Consider the following 20542-nt stretch of genomic DNA (forward strand, 5'->3'; position numbering starts at 1 on the left):
TAGCAATTTTTAAATCAAGACTGGATGTTTTTCTAAAAGATCTGCTCTCGTTCAGACAGAAATGAACTCCGGGCCAGTGCCATGCAAAAGGTCAGACTAGATGATCACTCTGGTCCCTTCTGGCTTTGGAATCTATGAATCGATAAGGAGGGAGAGTTGGGGCCAGTCTGGCATTGGGAGGCTGTCCCAAAATCTCCCTCCCCAAAACCATCTTGATAGGAGAACCAGCTGACATTTTTTGTTCAGTTTTTTTAAAGGGAGGGGATGAGACAAAAAATGGCTTTTTCGCAAAAGAGAAAAACTTTTACCAAACTATAAAATTTTTATTTTCCATTTTCTTTGTTGAAGCGAGAAATGTCAAAAATGTAGATGATATGAAATTTTAAAAATTTGATTTTCACCTTTTCCTCAGTTTCTTTCCCCATTTCTCCCCCTCCCCAAATGCAATAGAAAGACTATTGTTTGGCGGTGGGGAGAGTGTTTTCTTTTGTTTGTTCGTTTGGTTTTACTTTTTCATTTTGTTCCTTTTTGCACTCTGGAGCTTTAAAAAAAATTCCTTAACGTTGGTGAAATTCCAAAGCAGCAAGAGGAAAAATGTGATTCTGTCCCTCTGCCCAAACTGAGGCAGATTTGAGATGCTATGGAGTGGCAAAGGGGAAAAGAGAGAGACTAAGAAAAATGAAAAAGTGGAAAGAAACCCCCTAGATCTGTCAGTCGTCCAATTGCATTCAGTGGAGAAAAGGGAACCCACAACCTTTTGTGATTAAAACATAGTTTAATGACAAATTTCAAAAAACCAAAGAATTATTTTATTTTGGAATGAAAATTACATCAACATTTTGAATGAAACCATTTTTGGGACCAGCTCTTCTTCCTGATTAACTGGGGGGTTTGGAAGCCAGAGCTCTGAGCCCAGGTATGGGGCATAATTACACCCATGCTGGAATTGTTCAGTATTTTGTAATCATGTGAAACTGATTTTGTTTCACCTGTTGTCAGCCTGACCCTCTGCAAACCTAAGGGACAAGTGCTGGAGGAGAAAAGCTTTCAGAGTTTCTTGTCCCAGCTGATCCACTCCAATCCTCTGACCTAAATTAATGCAACGGATGTCAGGAATTGCAGCTACCCTCCTATTGCTGCCTTGATTCTCTGGGGTTCGCTTAGTGCTGCATGGCTTGACTCCCCTTAGCGCTATGCCAGATTCACAAGACACTTGATTCCAGTGAGTTCACTAGAATAATGCAACTGGGAATAAGCTCAGCAAAGTTCAAAAGCCCATGGAGTTCAGGTCTGGGGTTTAGATTCGGCACATCTCTAGCTCGTTTACTGGCAAATGAGAGGTACCACAAGGCTAGTGAAGGAGCAAGGCAGATCCCTTCCTGCCTCTGCAGAGGGCAGGACTAGACCATCTGAAATTCCTCTCCCAGCTTCACCAGTTGTAGCTGTATGAAGGACAAAAGGAGAACCAAGGCTGGCAAGTCCACAGTCCAATGATCTGCAGCCTGCAGTTTTTCACCAGTTGGGGTAAATGAGAGTGGTGTCTCTGCAGTCAGGCAAGCTATGCCCCTTTATGCCAGCTGAAGATCTGGCCACAGGGGTGCCCTCTGACATCTCCTCTCCTGACTTTGGGGAGGGAGGGGTTCTGGTACTCAGTGCTCTGTGCTGTCCAAAACACGACATGAACGTTATTAATGGCTCCGCACATGCAACTCCAACTAGCTACCAAAGAGTGCAGTAATTAATTACTGTTTGAACTTCATTAATCTTGATTTATTACAGAGAATCTGTTTCCTGCACTTTCTGACTTAACAGCTTTCAGGGAGGCAGGAGTACTCCAGGGGAAGCTCTGTCAGGTTCAGTTACAGCAGGGAGCGTACGCCTTCCTGGGGCCCATTTCAAGACGGAAGGAATCGTTCCCCAGCCCATAACTAGACTGATCCATTTCCACATCTGAGGCCAATGGGGTTGCTTGAAAGAAGTGGGTATTTTCCAGCACCTGCATTTTGGCTGCCTGTGAGACGAGGTTCCAAGCTACACAGAGCTCTTCTTCAGGTCTGGGGACAGTCAAGACCTTGTCCTGGAACCTCATTCCGATGGGAGCCCCTCAGATATTCCAGTGATGAGCACAGGCTAAAGCCACCTGACCGCATCCACCAATCAGCGAGGTGTCTACATGCACCCAGCGTGAGTCCCTTCCCTCCGCCCCCCCAGCCATCTCTGAAATGGGTGAGTTCTGCCTGGGGCAAGGGTTAGTGAGCAACATTGGGGATCACGGTAGCGTTGAGAGCCACTGCTCAGGGATCAGGGCCTCCCTGCACTGGGTGCTGCGCAGCAAGAAGGCAGGTCCTGCTTTGCAGGGCAGTTGGCGGTGCTGTCCAGAGGGAGGCGGTGTTACGATGTGTGGGGAGGAATCATTACTAGCCTTACCCTCCACTGCAGGAATCAGTGGCTGAAATGTTATGTGGGAGGTCAGGCTAGATGATCTAACAGTCCCTTTGGACTTTAAAAACTAGGGGGTCAGTTCTGCCCCGCCCCTGACCCTATATGCCCCTGCAGCAGTGTGTAGGGGCTGTAAGCAGCCCCAGAGGGCTGGGGAAGACTTTTCCCAATGTAACTGGCCTTACACTGCCCATTTTCACAGGCCCCAGGGTATGGAGCAGGCCACACTACAGCTGTAGGGAGCTGTGAGGAAGCTGTTGTAAGGCAGCGCAGCTTCTGGGGCTGCTCTAAATTATGCTGGGAGCCAGAATCCAGGTAGCACTAAGGTGGCTTCTGGCCACCTTTGTCCCCATCCCTCCTGGCTGCCCCTTCTGTGCTGGGGCTCCTAGGCTTGGCGCCGGTGGACCTATTGCTGCAGGAAAGTCTTGCTCACTGCCGGGATCTCAGCCCAGATCATGCTTGCTCGTGCTCTGCCTTGGGCTGGGGTCACCGATGACATAACAACAGGTGGTTGGGGGGCTGCCCACAGGCTGATCTAATGGCTGGGCTGCTGGAGCCCACCCTGCGCTGTGCACATGCAGGCAGCCGGCTTGCTAGCGACCGCAGCGATATTAGATCATTCTCGGAAAAGCAAAATTTCCATCTCAGAGTCACCGCAGGCACCCATCAGATTCTCGAGTGATTCGAGTAAACAAAATACATCACAGGCTGTCAGTGGGCTAAACGCACAGTGTAAGCCTTGCCCTGGTCTTTAATTACAGCCCGTGCCGGGGCTGGAAGAGAATCAGTTCCAAGCGAAGTAAAAGAATGATGTTTATCCCTTTGGAGCACAGTTGGAACAAAATAGAGTGGGCTGGATCCTCAGCAGGGTGGCTCCTTGGAAGTCAGTGAAGCTAGGCCGATTTACATCATTGCCTTACAGACAATTGGGGCCAACGTCAGAGCCCCTGGTGCAACTCCACTGAATCTAACTGAGTTATTACACCAGGGGTGGACTTCCCAGATATTTCAGACTTGCGGCGGGTTCAGATCCTTACGGACAGGCTGTAGAACATAAGAATAAGAACGGCCATAGTGGGTCAGACCAACGGTCCATCTAGCCCAGTATCCTGTCTTCCGACAGTGCCTGGTGACATGCTTCGTAGGGAATGAACAGAATGGGGCAATTTATTGAGTGATCCATCCCCTGTCATCCAGTCCCAGCTTCCAGCAGTCAGAAGTCTAGGAACACCCATTGATAGCGTTCCTGACCATCTTGGCTAATCGCCATTGATGGACCTATTCTCCATGAATTTATCTAATTCTCTTTTGAACCCCACAGTACTTTTGGCCTTCACAACATTCCCTGGCAATGAGTTCCACAGGCTGACTATGCGTTGTGTGAAGAAACACTTCCTTTTGTTTGGTTTAAACCTGCTGCCTGTTCATTTCATTGTGTGACCCTGGTTTGTGTGACGGGGTAAATAACACTTCCTTATTCACTGTCTCCACACCATTCGTGTGTGGAAGTGGTTCCATACCCCTCATCATTTTAGAGGATGGAACATGCCTATCGCCCCCAGTTGGCAAGGGGCTGGGAAGGTGTGTAAACACCTGACTGGGGAGCCTAGCTGTGGACTGGTCCTGGCATGCAGAGCCAGCGACCTGCCACTCACCGCTCGGGCTGTTCTGTCCCTGCGGCTCTATTCGTTTTCCCCCTCTGCAGAGATTCGTCTCGGGAGCAGAAAGGCTTGTCAGGGCTCGGGTGCCGTTTCCAGGATATTAAAGCAATAAAGCACAGCGGGGGCAGCAGAGGGAGAGGCTCGGGCTGTGCTCCTGCCAGGCTGGAATGGTATTTACCGGGTGATGCCCTCAGGGGTGCTCAGGCCTCTTCCTCCCACGTAGGGAGGCTCTGTGCCAGCCTGGCCCATCTCGGGGCTGGCCTGGGAGGAGGCAATGACCTGGGATTAGGTCATCCAGAGACGCAGATGGGTGAGCCCCCTGCTACCTCCACAGTCTGCCTCCCTACAGATAGCCCCACTTCCCCTGCTTCAGGCTGCAGGAGCAGCCTCTGTGGGTAGAGAGAGGGGCCACAGGCTGTGGTCTCAGTCAAGACCACCCGAGAGCAGGATGGGGCTGATGGAAAGGCAGGTGGGAGGGAGGGGTGTCTCCATTCTCGCCCGGCAATGGAGCTGGGTGGGCCACGACCAAACCCTCCACATCCTGGCCTCCCCACCAGCCTCAGTCTCCTCAGGTAGGGAAGGGGGCAGGATGCCACGGATGAGCCGGTGGGTCTGTGCACCCCCATGGCTGCTCACCCCTGGAGCACCACCAGGCCCATGCCTGCGTGAGAGCAGAGCCAGAGAGAAAGTCAGCGATGCTGGCCCTTCATCAGTGAGGCACGCACACCTTGTTTAGGAGGGATGGACAGAAGGGCCTGCTTGGGTGCCTGGCTGAATCAGGGCGCTGAAGTCTCTCACAAGGAGCGGTTGGGCGCAGCCAGCATGAGGGGGCAGCAGGGGGCTCAGAAAATGCCCCACCCCTCACCCCATGGGAACTGGCGGGGGAGAGATGACATGACAGGATTCAAGCCATGCGCTTGGCAGGTGTATGAGGCTACTCTGCTGTTGTTGGATAGGGGAATAGACACCAGCTTCTTGAAATCCCATGGCCAGAGCCCTGACACTCAACCAGGTAAAGGAGCCAGGCAAAGTCCTCCCAAAGTCAGGCTTAGCTCAGATGTGGCTGAACCCTTGTAGAGCCGGGGGCGGGGGGGAGCAATTCTGCTCTCACTCACAGCACTGGGGCTCAGCGGGGCCATGCTGGTGCAACGCAACCCATGTGTGGGAGATCAGAAGTGGGCCCAGGGTTCGCACAGTTTGGTTCCAGATCAGGCTGGTGTAGACTAGGCTTGAATGCAATGGGTGTTGAGTGACTATTATTTGTTGGGGACCTGATCAGGGGTCAGACACTTGTCGTACTGGGGCTGTACAGGCTGGGGTGGTGTGATGACTGGTGTGTCTTGCCTTCTTGCTCCCTCTTTTGTTTCCGGGTTCCTGCTCCCTGATCTGTGTGTGCAGCTACTCAGAGCCTTCAGCTACATAGCGGCTGTTATTATGTCTGTTCACACTGTTACTGATCTAACCTGTTCATGGATATTACATGTTTTGATTGACAACCTACCTGTGTGTATTGCTCAGCTTTTGGTATGTTTTGAGATGGCTAGCACCTCCAGTTCACCCAGCTGCAAACTGGAGGCCTGATCTATTGCGTTAGAGCACTCAACGGTGCTTGGATGTGATGCTGGCCCCATCACTCCCTTGCATTCCCTTGGCTATGAAACTGGCTTTCCTTAACGGCGTCAGCCCAATGAGCCATTGGCTCAGGGGAGCTTTGACTTTGCTCTGGAGTGCACCAGAGCATAACGTTATGGTGACGAGTGTTTTAATTCTGCAACCCATGCTGCCTGCACATCCTTCGGCTGTTGACTGGCAATGCTTCCTTCGGTGTTTTTGGAACAGGATTTGCAGATTAGGCAACCCTGCGATGCTGCTGGGTTATCCTGGCTGCAGAACTGGGGACATTATGATGGTCACGCTCAGAGATATTTTTAAGACTGGCACAGCCAATGACCGCCTGGGTGAACGGTTACTGGCTGAAGGTGCTAGACTGCTCACTTTTGATCCTGCATTGCTCAGAGTGAAGCGTTTGAGAGGGCTGGGGCAGAGAAGGGCTCTGTGTCTCAGACAGCTGCTAATTTTGTGTCTACACTTAAACTGTCAGCTGCTTTTCCTACTTCCCTCAACCAGTGCTGCCTACTCCCACTCCACAGCTTTGGCAGTGAAAGCTGCCATCTCCTCACTGTTTCTGCTGGGGAAGCACAGATCACTTGGGCAATTTCCCTGCCCGCTCAGCTAGAACTGCTATGTGCCAGGCTTGTGGGAAGGACACTGGAAGTGAGGGTGCCACTGTGCACTGGTTCACAGAGATGAGGCCTGAGCTGCCTACTGTGAATGTGGAGCTGCATGAGACCACCTTTACCGGGGACCCGGATATTTCCTTTTGTATCATCTTCTCATGTAGCAAGGCGCTGCGGCTGGTATCCCATAGTGTGGAAATTAATGGCACATTGCTGAAATGCATGGTGGATCCCGGTGCTGAAGTGAGCATCCTCCTCTTTGGGTTAGTTCACAATCTGGACATCTGCCTGACTACAGAGGTTATAAAAGCCTGGAATGCGGATGCCTTGCAGATAGCCGTTGAAGCTTTATGGTCTGTGCTCCGGAAAGGCGTAGCCTGGACTGGAAAGTTTCGCATTGTTAAAGGCTCAGCTGGAATTCTGTTCCATTAATGTCCTACGATCTGTGCTTACAGCTTGGTATTATGCATGGGCTCAGGTGTGGTTTTGCTGGCTAGGACAGAAGGGGATACCCAAAGTATTGTTCAGACGCGCCAGGATTTACTGGATGGTGGCGGTATCCTGTCTGTGGGATTTACGTATTCTCTGCAGTTGGATTCGAACACCAAACCCTTGGTACCACCACCACGTCGAGTGCCCCCTCTGCTTCTGGACAAGATCCCCGTAGCTGTGCAACGCAAGAAAGATACTGGTATCCTTCGGGAGGTGGAAGGGCCTGTGGAGTGGAGCTCACCCACAGTGATCATATCCAAGAAGAAGGGCAATATTCGACTGTGCGCAGATTTTAGGTCACTTAATAAATATGGGAAACGTGAGCAGTTTCACTAGCCAACCTTGGAAGAGGTGACTTGCTGGTTAGGTGGATCCCAGATTGCTATGTGTTGGATTACCGATCCAGTCATTACCTGGGGCTGAAAGTTTGCAGCTGTTATTGACTTTCAGCCCACCCTTTGGGCGTACTGCTGTCCACAAGACCCTTTTGCCTTAGTCTCTGCTCCTGAGGTATTTCAGAAGGTGGGCTCTCAGGTCCTTGCTAATATCCAGGGTGCAGGTTGCTATTTCGTTGATCCTTCCTGAAAGAATGCTCGTCCGGGCAATGTGTTAACCTGGCTCCAGTGAGCTGGCAGATCCTCAATCAGTCGCAGTTATGTACTAAATCCCTTTGAGGAGCTTGGTCTTAGTGGCTAGTCTGCTAATTTCATATCTTCCCCCTTTTTCCTTCTGGGAGGCTTTTTGGCTCTGATTTCCAGAGGTGTGAAACACCCGTTGGGCCTGACCCTGACCTCACTCCTGATTTACTCTTGCTGGATGCTTTATTGGCATCAGTGGGGATCGTGAGTCCCATGTCTGCAGTCAGGAGCACTGCTCCCTGACCCCAGCACAGCTCCCATGTCGTGGAGTTTGCCGTGTCCTTTTGCAACTGATGAACCGAAACTGCAGTATAAATTTCCCTGGCTTATACACAAGCATGTATGTCTGGTATCAGCCCCATAGACTGTAACAATCCCCCCAGGAGCCTTTAGCAAATACATCCTTAATCCAGCAGTTATAATGGCACTGCGGGTGTCTGACATTCCCCTGCTATTTATAAGACTTCCTTTGTTGTGTTGCCGGGGTCTTTACCGCAGATTATGGGGTAGTAAAGGCTCTAAGCGAGGTGGTAATTCAAGCAGTCCCTGAGAGCTGCATAAAGCACGTGGCAGTGAAGAGCAAAGTTAATTCACGGCTGCTCTGGGAGCTGTTGATTTTCTCAGTGGCAGCTGAAGAGGCAGAGCTGAGTTTGATGAACCAACATCCCTGTGCTTGGTGCAGTCATTTGGCATAGGGAGGAGGGGCTCCTGGAGAGGACAGGGTGGTGGGGCTTGGGCTTGGGCTGAGTCAGTGCTGGGCAGTGAGGTTTTGGTATGGTGGGTCAGATCGGGGTCTCACCGTGTCCAAACTCCCCTGCTTTTGTATCACTTATACTTTGGTGTTTGGCCCATCTCTGTGCACTCCCCCCACCCCCCACACAAGTGCAACAACAAAGCCATACAAGCAAATTACTCCAGTCCTGGCCCTTCTCCTTCACCCAGGCTGCTGGACTGTGCTAACAGAACCCATGTGAACCCAGTCTGGTTTTCTGTCCTCCTCCAGAACATGGGCTCTGCAGAGTCTGCTCCAGGCTAATAGGCCTCCCCGTTTAGGTCCAAGAGCAAAGTCTTTTAGGTCCAGAGGTCATGAGTTCAGTCCCTACAGAAGATCATCACCTTCAATTAGGGGGTGGCCTTGTTGAGGAGCAGTAGTGGGGTTAGGAGAAATGGGATGGAATTGAGCAAGGGAAACTTGAGGTTGTATCTCAGGAAGCGTTTCCCAACAGAATGACCTCTGCCCCCCAAGGGATGGGATAGGAGCCCACTTGCTTGTGTAATCTCCAACACTGGACTAAACAGAGCACTGGATTCTAGATAATCCTTCTGCACTGGCCAACGGGTGAGGACGAGAGGGGACCCAAGTGACTTCTCAGGTCTCCTTTCTCTGAACTGCCTTCATGTCTGTCTCACTCTTGCTTGGTCTTATTGTCTGAAGAATGCGCCGCCTGATTGGACACCATGAACTGTACACTACAGCCCCAACTTTGACTTGTCCTGTGCACCTTCATGGACTCCGGCGTCTTTCCGAAGACTGCAGTTGTCCTGCGCCATGACCAAGGCTGCGTCTGAATATCGCTCCGTCCAGCTCTGCGTTAGAAACATTGGGGGCCTCATGTCAGTTCCTTTCTCTTTTTGTCGTCAACTTAGATACCCACTTTTAAGCAAGCAAACAAGCAGAGAAGGCAGGTTGCAGGCAGAGAAACAATGACAAAAAGACAAGAGGGGAGGTGAGATTCCCACTTAAAGCAAGTGGAAAGGCATTCAAATGTCGGTGCTGTCATACTTTAACAAAGCATTGGAATGCATCCGATGAAGTGAGCTGTAGCCCACGAAAGCTCATGCTCAAATAAATTTGTTAGTCTCTAAGGTGCCACAAGTCCTCCTTTTCTTTTTGGTGCTTTGAGTACATGGTAGGCGCAAGCAGCTAGATTTGCAAGGTTTTGGAACCTACAGGTGTGCTGGACATTCTCCAATGTGCTGAGCCGAAATGGAGCTGAGCTCTTTGGAAAATCCTGCCTATAGTCTTCAGCTCTCATGCTGGGCCCCTGGGGCATCTTGTCTGGCTACAGTTATAGCCAGGGACAGATTGTTTCTTTGCTTTCCCCTTCTGGAGCTCGAGCTACTGATTCTATAAAGGTAAACTCCAGAGGTCCTTCGTCAGGATTAGATTTGCATATTGGTCTAGGAGAGCCAATCAATGGAGGTGAGGAATTGGCCAGTCACAGCAGAACAAGGTATCCTGATGGGGAAGGAACCAGGGGGAAGGAATTTTTCTTCCAAAGCAAAACCTTTGTTAAAATATACAATATGTGTTATCCCTGTGGACCAACCCAGGCCAACAGGGCGGAGCTATTCCCAGGGAAGATGCAGGCCCCTCCTCCTGGAACCATCCCAGGGAAGCCGGCAGGGACTGGTATCAGAGGGGAGCTCAGTTTGCCAGGACCCAACTTTGGGATTCTCAGTTTCTTCTGCAACTGCTGAGGGTATCACAGATTGCAGCATGGACTTTCCAGGGTGTGTGGGGCAGGGGTACAAGGGGCCTCTTGCTGCCCTCGGGCATGCTTCATCCAAGGCTCACAGTCGCAGTCCCGTGCTCCGTCTTCCAGCCCCAGGCAGTACAGGGCAGGGCAGAGGTGGGGCCGTTCCCCCCATCCCTGCACTGGGGCACCAGTCCACGCTGAGCGAAGGCTGAAGCTGCATCAGGCACACCCTTCCACAGCACCCTGCTGTTTTGGAAAGGGGTAACTGAGGTCCAGCAAGGGATAAGAGGTTAGTGAACCCCGTGGTCACTGGGACACTGCTCAGGTCAGTGTGCTCCCCCGGCCACTCCCACTGTAACAACCGCCATGGGAGATCTTGATAGCCATTTATTAAAGAGGCAGGAAAAGGAGGAAAAACTGTGAAAGGATTTGTCATGTAAAGTGTTAATTAACTAAAGCTTCCATGGTAATGCTGCCCCTTAGTCCCTGTCCCATTAGCTGCAGAGAGTTTTTATGGGGAAATTCTCCTGTTTGACAGTTGTTTTGGTCGTATTAAAGGGGGTTCCAGCCCCCTTTGGGGGAAAAGAAGCAGTTCGCGGAGGTGGGCTGGAGCTGCACATGTTGAAGTCTGATCCTGCCGTCCTCAAGCCAGACCCGCACAAGGGAGAGAAAAGCAGCAGAGAAGATGCAGTTTCTGTCTCTGGTGCCGAGTCTCCGTTGCAGCCTCTCTGCTGGAAAAGACAGGCCCAGCCCATGGCCTGCTCAGCCGCTGCGACCCGGGGAGCTTGTACCCGCCTGAGGCTGGGTAAGGCGTTGCTTGTAGCTGCCCCTCTGGGCATGGGCATACAGCGCTGGTGCAAATGGGATGCTGTCTTGGCAGCCCAGCCAGACGTGTATTGGACAGAGGCAAAGAAGAAAAAAGGAGGGTGGGGGAGCACAGCAGAGACCCCAGCCTCTCAGGTTTTAGCTGAAGCCGGAAGTGTTCATGATGTCATCAGATCCCTGGCCTGGTGCTGCCAGGAGCCCTTTCAGGAGAAGGCTGATGAAGGCCCCTTGGTGTCATGGTGGCTCCCGGGATCCCACTAGCTGTGATGGTGAAGCTGTCAGTGTTTAGTGACGCTCTGATAACCAGTGTCTGAGGGGGCAGGGGTGGAGGCTCATCCCACTAACGCTCACCAATCAAACACGTTTCCATTAGCTCAACCCTAACCATCCCCTCCCGTTTCTAGCACCTTTCCGCTCATTGCCATGCCAGCCCGGCCCTGGCCCCGGAGCCCCGCACACCCCCTGAACTCAGGGCTTTTAATGGAAACAAGCCCCCGGCACTCAGGCTATTCATCTTGTGCTGACGCTTGTAAATAATTTTAGGTGACATGTTGCGTTGGACTTTGTTACTTTGGCCAAGACCAATCTTCTGTCCCTGCACAACAAGCCCCTTTGCATCAGGGTCATCTGCCCGAATAAGGGCCAGGGGTTCTGGAGCCAGCCAGATCAGTGCTAGTAGCAGATCTGGCTCTCCTGTCACAGAACCGGGGCTCCCCAGCTGGACCTGATGAGGAGGGTGGGTGGCCGCTGGGGTTAATTAAGGACAAAGGGTTTGCTTGCTGACCTGTGCAGAGCGTGGGGGAAGTGTTAGAGTCTCTCCTGGGGAAGCAAGGAGTCCAGGTAGGAAGGCTGGGGAGTTCTGCACAGAAGAGCAGGGAAGCAATCCAGCTAGAAGAGGCTGGGCAAGAAGGCCTAGGGCTGGCAGCAGGTGTGGGAGCTGACTATGGGTTGTGTGGCTGGACTGCGTGTTGGCACTTTGGGAGCTGCTTGCATTGCCTGTGTTAATAAATCAGCTCCAGGGCTACTGGCTATAAGAAAGCCCTTCTTTGAGCTCTTGACAGCTCTGAGGAGGGAAAACTGAGACCATGTCCTACAGATATGGTGCCTGCCAAAAGGACATGCCGAGGGACACCCCTGTTCATGCCCAGGGATGTCATGGGGAGCTATCTGGCCTGCTCTGTCCAAAGCCTTGGGAAACTGGCAGCACCTGGATAACAGCTGGGTTTGGAAGGGGCAGGTACTGGGTACAGGTCCTGGGGTTGCTCTGACCCCCATTTACCTTGGCAGCCCTGACCCACAACCTAATCTTGTTACCCTACTTCCAGATTCTGATCTGCCCATCAAGAGGGAATCTGGCTTGGGGGAGGCAAGTGAGCCAGGTGTGCATTGCCAGTTTCCTACCTAGCCTCGCTGGCCATGAGTCAGCGGGTCAGGGAGCTGAGCCTAAATCATGGAGCAGGTCCTCAAAGAATCAATCCTGAAGCACTTGCATGAGAGGAAAGTGATCAGGAACAGCCAGCATGGATTCACCAAGGGAAGGTCATGCCTGACTAATCTAATCGCCTTTTATGATGAGATTACTGGTTCTGTGGATGAAGGGAAAGCAGTGGATGTATTGTTTCTTGACTTTAGCAAAGCTTTTGACACGGTCTCCCACAGTATTCTTGTCAGCAAGTTAAGGAAGTATGGGCTGGATGAATGCACTATAAGGTGGGTAGAAAGCTGGCTAGATTGTCGGGCTCAACGGGTAGTGATCAATGGCTCCATGTCTAGTTGGCAGCCGGTATCAAGTGGAGTGCCCCAAGGGTTGGTCCTGGGGCCGGTTTTGTTCAATATCTTCATAAATGATCTGGAGGATGGTGTGGATTGCACTCTCAGCAAATTTGCGGATGATACTAAACTGGGAGGAGTGGTAGATACGCTGGAGGGGAGGGATAGGATACAGAAGGACCTAGACAAATTGGAGGATTGGGCCAAAAGAAATCTGATGAGGTTCAATAAGGATAAGTGCAGGGTCCTGCACTTAGGACGGAAGAACCCAATGCACAGCTACAGACTAGGGACCGAATGGCTAGGCAGCAGTTCTGCGGAAAAGGACCTAGGGGTGACAGTGGATGAGAAGCTGGATATGAGTCAGCAGTGTGCCCTTGTTGCCAAGAAGGCCAATGGCATTTTGGGATGTATAAGTAGGGGCATAGCGAGCAGATCGAGGGACGTGATCGTTCCCCTCTATTCGACATTGGTGAGGCCTCATCTGGAGTACTGTGTCCAGTTTTGGGCCCCACACTTCAAGAAGGATGTGGATAAATTGGAAAGAGTCCAGCGAAGGGCAAGAAAAATGATTAGGGGTCTGAAATACATGAGTTATGAGGAGAGGCTGAGGGAGCTGGGATTGTTTAGTCTGCAGAAGAGAAGAATGAGGGGGGATTTGATAGCTGCTTTCAACTACCTGAAAGGGGGTTCCAAAGAGGATGGCTCTAGACTGTTCTCAATGGTAGCAGATGACAGAACGAGGAGTAATGGTCTCAAGTTGCAGTGGGGGAGGTTTAGATTGGATATTAGGAAAAACTTTTTCACTAAGAGGGTGGTGAAACACTGGAATGCGTTACCTAGGGAGGTGGTAGAATCTCCTTCCTTAGAGGTTTTTAAGGTCAGGCTTGACAAAGCCCTGGCTGGGATAATTTAACTGGGAATTGGTCCTGCTTCGAGCAGGGGGTTGGACTAGATGACCTTCTGGGGTCCCTTCCAACCCTGATATTCTATGATTCTATGATTGCAGGGGAGCAGCTGGAGTTTGGGTCTGGTGTATAACAGGAGAAAAAGGGACCGTTTCTCAGGCTGGTCAAGCACTTCCTGTCAAACCTGGTTTCTGGCAGAAAAATGAGAACTTGAATAAATGAAACTTTTCGTGAAGAAAGTCTGCTCCCTGTAGAAAAGGCTGGTATTTCTATTAAAAATGGCACCGCAGGGCCTCAGGAGAGTTGTAGTCTGGGTGCTTTATGTTCCTGTTCTCCTCTCTGGGTCAGACTACATCTCCCATGGTGACAGCACCTTGCACCTCTTGATGCTGGGACCGAGTACACATAGGAGTTGTCCCAGGCCATGGTGCATCATGGAAGAAGTAGCCCAGCCTGGGACCCCAGTCATAGAGAATGGGAGCATAAGGTAGCCAAACTACAACTCCCATGAGGCACCACAGTGTCATTTTGAATCAAAATACGGTGGTACCTGGATGGAAGATTTTGTCAAAAAGGCAAAATTTTGGGTGGGAGCTGGGGCAGGGGGGCTGGCTGTTTTCCAGCCAGCTGTAATAGTTTATGTGGGAAGCAGGCTGGCGAGCAGCATGATGATGGGTAAGGTGCTGTGATGGGATGGGCTCTTCATCTGGGGTGTTGCTGAGATGATAGCCTTGTAGGGACAGTGCAGAACTAGTGGCCGAGCCCCGAGGACTCTAGTCCCGCCACTGACTCGCTTTGGGTCTCGGTTTCTACAGCTGCAGAATGTGGACAATCATTACGCCCTGGCCTTGCAGGGCTGATGCGTGCATGAATTCATCAGTGTTTGCAGAGCACTTTGAGATCTTCATAGAAATGCAAACTTGTGCTATTATGTTATGGCTGTCTCTTGCTAAGTGACTGTTTTGTTGTTTGGTCATTTTTAAGTGCGTTCTGTTACTGGACTGGGATCCTTGATTCCATTCACCTTCATCCACATAGGAGGCTTGGCAGCATAAAGCTATTATTGCTGAATGGGAGCACAGGGAGAGGGGAGATATCAAGACAAGTTACGGCTCATCAGTTTCCCCCTCTGAGCCTTGGAAAAACACTGCACTAAATCACTGTTTCATATTTAAGATATAGTTACAAGTAATAGACACTGAGATTAGCAACTAGTGATGGCCCAGTGCCATAACAAGCTGGGCTGCGACCTTGCCTGGTAGCATAAACTAAGCAGGGTCAAGCCTGATTCGTGCTCGGCTGGGAGCGGTCCAGGGAAAACACAGGATCCTGTGCGCAGTGATCATAGATCATAGAATAGAACATAGAATATAAGGGTTGGAAGGGACCTCAGGAGGTCATTTAGTCCAACCCCCTGCTCAAAGCAGGACCAATCCCCAATTTTTGCTCCAGATCCCTAAATGGCCCCCTCAAGGATTGAACTCACAACCTTGGGTTTAGCAGGCCAATGGTCAGACCAATGAGCTATCCCTCCCCCCAAACATCTGCCGAAACCCGGGATCGAATCAGGGACCTTTAGATCTTCAGTCTAACGCTCTCCCAACTGAGCTGTTTCGGCTGGTACTAGTGGTGATTGGCGGCCTTCTCTCTAAGCGAATATAGAGGCAGTTGCTGCTGGGGGCACGGTGCTGCAGCCGACGGGCGTTGGGGATTAGGAGGCGGGTCTGATCTCTTGGATCTGAGGCCCCAGCATGGTGCTAGAGTGCGCCCGGCTGCTAGAGGGGTAGTCTTGTTTGGTGAGATGTAAAACCGAGGTGCTGCGTATTTGTGGGAGGACTGTGACTGTTCTCCATGGTATCCTGGTCAAATTCTCCATCAGGTATCTGCATTCTTCCCTGTCATTTCAATTGGACACTGTAGCCATCACTTCCTTGTCTTAAACCAGGAGAAGGCAATTACTTTTTGTCAAGGTCTAGACTTCAGAGAAAATAATAATAAAAAAGTAAACAAAAAGATTTTGGGGTCTGTTCAAAAGTGTCCAGTGATCCAGATTTGGCCCATGATCTGCCTATTGACTACCCCATCTTAAACCATTTTCTAGTGCTGTTGGGTTCTGCTGTGCTCCACCCCAGAGGTTACCGCATTTCAATGATTGTTGAAGCTTTCTCAGTACGTGCATGGGTGAAGTCCTGGCTCCGTTGAAGCCAAGGGAGTTTTGCCATTGACTTCAGTGGAGCTCACTTGTGCCATCTGAGCATTTGCCAGATGAATGGCCCTGTGCATGCATCACTATTGAACTGTAGGACACACAACTCATGATTATTAAAAAAAGTCCCCAGTAGCTGTAGATCCCAATATCGCATTGCCCTGTGTATTAACACAAGCATGGATTTAACTTTTTTCCTGGTGCGATTATTTCAGAGCCAACCATTCCTGCTGTTTTGAAAACCTGGGTGTGTTCCTTTCCTGCGGTACTGCTTCTGAATGATTGTCCTGTCCCAATACTTACTACAAATACCTGAAAATTAATAACTTGTAATGAAATTCCAACAGGATTAGAGTGCAGCCCTGTTAAAAGTGGTTATAATGATGAATGCCCATTAGACAAGAGAGCCCCATGAATTATATTAATAATGCACAAGGTTTAAAATTAAAGTGCTGGAATATACCATACCTGATTTAGGGTTACAATTATTGAATGTTAAAGGGATACTAGTGTAGATTTTTTAATGGATATTTATTTATTTAAGCCATTCGATTCCTGGCAGAGAGTGTATGAGGAACTACAGGGGTTTCATAGCTGATTAAACGCCACATAAATTAAGAACAAAAATATTCCCTCCTCCCCACTCCTCCCCGCCCCCGCTGCTGTCCTATGAGGACCAGAGTACTCAGAAGGGTGCAGGACCCACAACTGGCTCCAGATGTTCAGTACAGTCTCTCCTGCCACGACTGGGGCACAGCACGGGTAACCCTGCAGCTGTTTTAACATGGCCCTGGCTGCTGTAGCCCCAGTTGGGGGATCGGTGGAAGCACATCTGCCCCTGTCATGCCTCTTCCATGCCCCCCCTTCTCTGGCCCATAATGCATCAGGACTTCAACAGAGGTGACTTGGGGCTGGGCAGAGGGCCCTGCTGTGCCAGGGGGATTCATGGGGGGTGCCGTGCAGCGCCTTAGTCCCTGAATAGTTGGTACAAAGCAACCACAACCAGGGTGAGTGTGGGAGGGCTGGGCTCTATTCCACCATCCAGCAGTACTTTGTGACCCTTTGAAGGAAGGGCCTTGGGGTCCAACCCTACTTCCGCTGACCTCCATGGCTTAGACCAGCCCAGCTGCCAGATCCCAGCTGCCGTGGCACTGGAGGAGGAGATCATTGCAGAGTAGGGCTCGGAGGGCTGGTAATGGTCAGTGGTGCCTTTTGCCTTGAAGTTGGATCAGTCTGAATCTAGCCCTGCTGAGCAGTAAAGAGCTAACAGTCATTCCCATGGGACTGCTGTTTGGTAACCCATCTGTGAGGGGTGGGTGGGTCTTGGGGTGTTTCCTAGGGCAGCAGTTCTCAACCTCTTCCATACCAGGAACCATCTGCAGAACACTTCTTCCAGCTAGCTATGAACCTCTGTCCTTGGCAATATGGGAAAGACAGGCAAGCCACAACCCTGACAGCTGTTCGCTCCCACCACGTTCAGAACCCGTGTTTGAGGGAAGCGGAGTCCCCGTCACAAGGAGTTCTATTTAGGAACCTCTTAGCCAGGCCCAGCAGAAAGCAAGCAGTGAATTCCAGTCTGTTCTGTACAGGTTCTTATCCCGCTGTCAGCCCCGTGGTTTCTCAGCACTGTCCAGTCATGCATCGAGCAACATAATTTGTGTCCATCACGCATGGTTTGTTCTCTCTCTCTCATCCTGTCCCTAGCAGTGGAGTGGTTTGTTATAGCAGGGCTGGTATTTTGAAAGGTCCATGGTGCTCTGTTGGGTGAGACAAGACAGGTCCAAGGCCTGGTACTTGGAGCGGGAGGTGAGGAGGTTTGTGATGGCCCTTAGATCCTGGCATAGTTCACTCCCCAGTCTGGGCCCAGCCCCGAGACCGCTCAGTCTTCTGCACAGACAAGCTTTTCCCTCGCAATGGACAGTTTTGTTGGGCCAGAAGAGCAGAACTATCTACCATGGTCTTCATCCCAGAGCTTTAGGTAATCTTTGACAGTATCCCAGGCCATTGGGCACCTTGACAATAAGGACCAAGACCTTGAGCTTGATTTGCTATTCTATGGGAAAGGCCCACTGGAGAGAAGTACGGAAGAGCTGGTTCCTTCAGGGCAGGGACAGGATGACCAGTGCGGACACCCAGTGCTGTTCCTGCCTTTGCCATTTCTCCCGTGGGAGTGGGGGGCAAGCAGAGGGCATTGCTCTCCAGGACTGTCAGGCCAGCATTGAAATTGCTTTAAAAAATATATTGACAGTGAGGTCATTTGACGGTGAGGTTCCACTTCTAAAGAGCGTATAAAGGGTTAATAAATAGTTTATCAATGGTTAGAGTCCAATGGGTCAAGCCTGTTACCGTGGCTTATAACTTGGGCCGGTTGAGAACTTTCCATCAAAGGTGTGGGCAGAAATTTTGGGGGTGGGGGGGGTGAAATGTTCCCCCCCCTTTTTTTTTGTCAGAAATGTTGGGGTTTTGCCAAAAAAAAAAAAATAGAGGGTTTTTTTGGCCAAAAACTGGAATTTGTGAAAACCTGAACATTTTGCTGAAAATGTTAGAAAGAAATGAAGAAAAAAATTTTCAGCAGGTGTGGGGGGGGGGTGAGGGGGGGGAAGGTGGGAACACTTCCCAAATAGTTCTCTACATAATAATGTACACCACCTCCTGCCTCTGAGCTCATAACCATGCCTAGCACACGCTACTGCTGTCTGCAACATGCCTCTAACATCTGCTGATCGTGTATAATCCCTTTGTAATAGGAACTCTAATAGGAACTGTGCTCATTTATCCTGGATCGCTCAATTCTGGCATATGGGGAAACAGGTCCCACCTCACCCCTTGGCTCCATTTTAGTGGCCAACAGCGCAGGTGTTGCATTCAGCTCCCTCCGCTTACAGCTGCCAAGTGTAGACCGGCCCTGTGGCTTTCCACATCCGCTCACTGCCCTCTTAGTTACATATCAGCTACTGTGAGCTCCGCAGCAGATTGGACTGCTTCCGGCTCTGGGACACCCAACTGCAAATCTCCCCCCTTCCGATGTTCCGGGCGTGGAGATCTGTGAGCTGCTGGAGAATGTGCGTGCAGTAGGACCATCTGCTGAAGCCGTGAGCGAGGAGGCGGCTGGCTGCGCTCAGCAGGGCCGATGCCTTATGAGCGAATGGCTCCCCCCCTCACCCCCCATCGGCAGGGAGGCCAGTCGGGAACATGGCGGCAATTTGGCCACCGGCACAGCTGAGGCAGCTGCGGTGAGAACTCTTTACGGGGGTGAAGTGAGCACATGCCTCTGCCACACTCTTCGGTCCCCTTGTCATGGGTCCCTTTCAGCTCTCGCTCGCTGCGCCCTGGTCTAGGCTGAAAAGTTTTGCTGGCATAATTAGGTGGGGAGACCCAGGTTCGATTCCTTGCTGGGCCACATATTCCCTTTGTGACCGTGAGTAAGTCCTTTCCCCTCTCTGCCTCCGTCCCCCACCTGTAAATGGCACCGCCCTACCTCCCAGCGCTCTTGTGGGGGGAAATACGGTAAAAGTGTGGGTGATGCTGTGGTGATGGAGGCTGGGTAAGGACGCCGATCGGTGGGGATTTGGTCGAGGCTGCTCTTCTGTCCGGGTGAGTGCCCAGAGCGGCGCTAGGGGGCGCTGTGCTGCTGAAGCTGCCATCTGTTCGGAAGAACTGTAAAATGTAAGGCCCTGAGCAGTGTTTGGCAAACGATGTCGGGCTGGCCTTTGTACGAGCTCCATGGTGCCTGCCCACATCCTCCCGGCTGAAATTCCTCCAGCACTGGATTGGCAGAGGCCCCTCCCCGCTTCAGGGCCTGTAGCACCGCTGTTAAATGGCTGCTGCGTTCCACCCCAGAGGTGGACCACGCGACCTTCCCTGGGCCAGATCCTGCCCCAAGTGCAGGACCAGAGGACATGAGTCAGGGCTTCCCATGTGAAGCAATTCACACCCAGCCTGCACAGGGGGTAAATAACTGCGGGGGCAATCAGGCCTGTTTGGTGAGGGATGCTCACCCTGCTCCATAGCAGCTCTTTGCTCCAGGGGGACATTGGTTTCCAGGGCGATCAAGCCTGCAACTCCACCCACCTGCAAATTCACTTAAGAGCATCCAAACTGGAGAGAAATCTGAGCAAGTGGCTTCAAAAGGCCACAGTCAAGCAAATGAAGGGTTATTAATTCCAGTTTAGAAACCAGCCAATTGAGGACAAGCCAGCACTTGGGTCACTCAGTAGCTGCTCAGGATAACAACTTGACATCCTCGTTAAGCTGCGTAATATTGGCGTGTGCGTGTCAATTATAATCTTTTTTTTTTCCAGAGGCATTTGTGTTGGGGAAAGGAGGTAGGTGCAGGTTAATCCACAGGAGCCATCAGCTGGGTCTGATACAGTAAGAAATTAACCTCATCTCCATTTGCTAGCATTCTGGTCACCACTGAGATTGGCTTTGCAAGCTGAGGGGCTGGAAGACAGGGCAGTGCACTGGAGGGATTGAGACTGTACCTTGTGACCTATGTGTATCTAACTGGGATCAGGGCCTCATTCTGCCAAGCCTTGTACATACAGATGCATAGTGAGAGAGCATCCCTGATCCTGTGACCCAGCTGGGGTCCCATCCACTCCCCTGCACTGTCTCTGTCTTGCTAAATCTTTGCTCGCTAGCCTACTCTGGAAGCATGGATTAAATCCTGCTCTCTAGGAGCCCAATCCAGTTTCCAGTAAAGTAAATGGCAAGAGTCCCATGGACCCGAATACAAATCGGATCAGGCACGTAGGCTTATGGTTTGTATTCCGGTAGCACCTAGAAGCCCTAGTCCTGGACCCATTGTGCTAGGTGCTGTACAAACTCAGCACAACATGATGGTTCCTCCCTGCAGAGAGCCTACAATCAAAGGAAGGTAACTA

The 20542-nt window shown here is 51.1% G+C and overlaps 1 protein-coding gene and 1 non-coding gene across 10 annotated transcripts in view; one reads left to right on the plus strand and one right to left on the minus strand.

Moving 5' to 3' along the window:
* SYT2 (synaptotagmin 2) overlaps positions 1 to 20542 on the plus strand; it is a 188308-nt gene that overhangs the window by 39799 nt on the left and 127967 nt on the right. Inside the window, exon 1 of one of the 9 annotated variants that reach the window (XM_073319724.1) lies at positions 2209 to 2226. The exons of 6 other annotated variants lie outside the window; for them this stretch is intronic. The gene's annotated coding sequence lies outside the window, so the exon portion shown is untranslated. Of the gene's footprint in view, positions 1 to 2208; positions 2227 to 10734; positions 10753 to 18869; positions 18890 to 20542 lie in introns of those variants that run through there. 2 more of the 9 variants (XM_073319725.1, XM_073319720.1) reach the window with 2 other exon arrangements.
* TRNAF-GAA (transfer RNA phenylalanine (anticodon GAA)) lies at positions 14996 to 15068 on the minus strand. Its single transcript has one exon. It is a non-coding gene; the product is annotated as a tRNA-Phe (tRNA).

Source organism: Lepidochelys kempii, chromosome 21 (assembly GCF_965140265.1).
Source record: "Lepidochelys kempii isolate rLepKem1 chromosome 21, rLepKem1.hap2, whole genome shotgun sequence".
Lineage (NCBI taxonomy): Eukaryota > Metazoa > Chordata > Testudines > Cheloniidae > Lepidochelys > Lepidochelys kempii.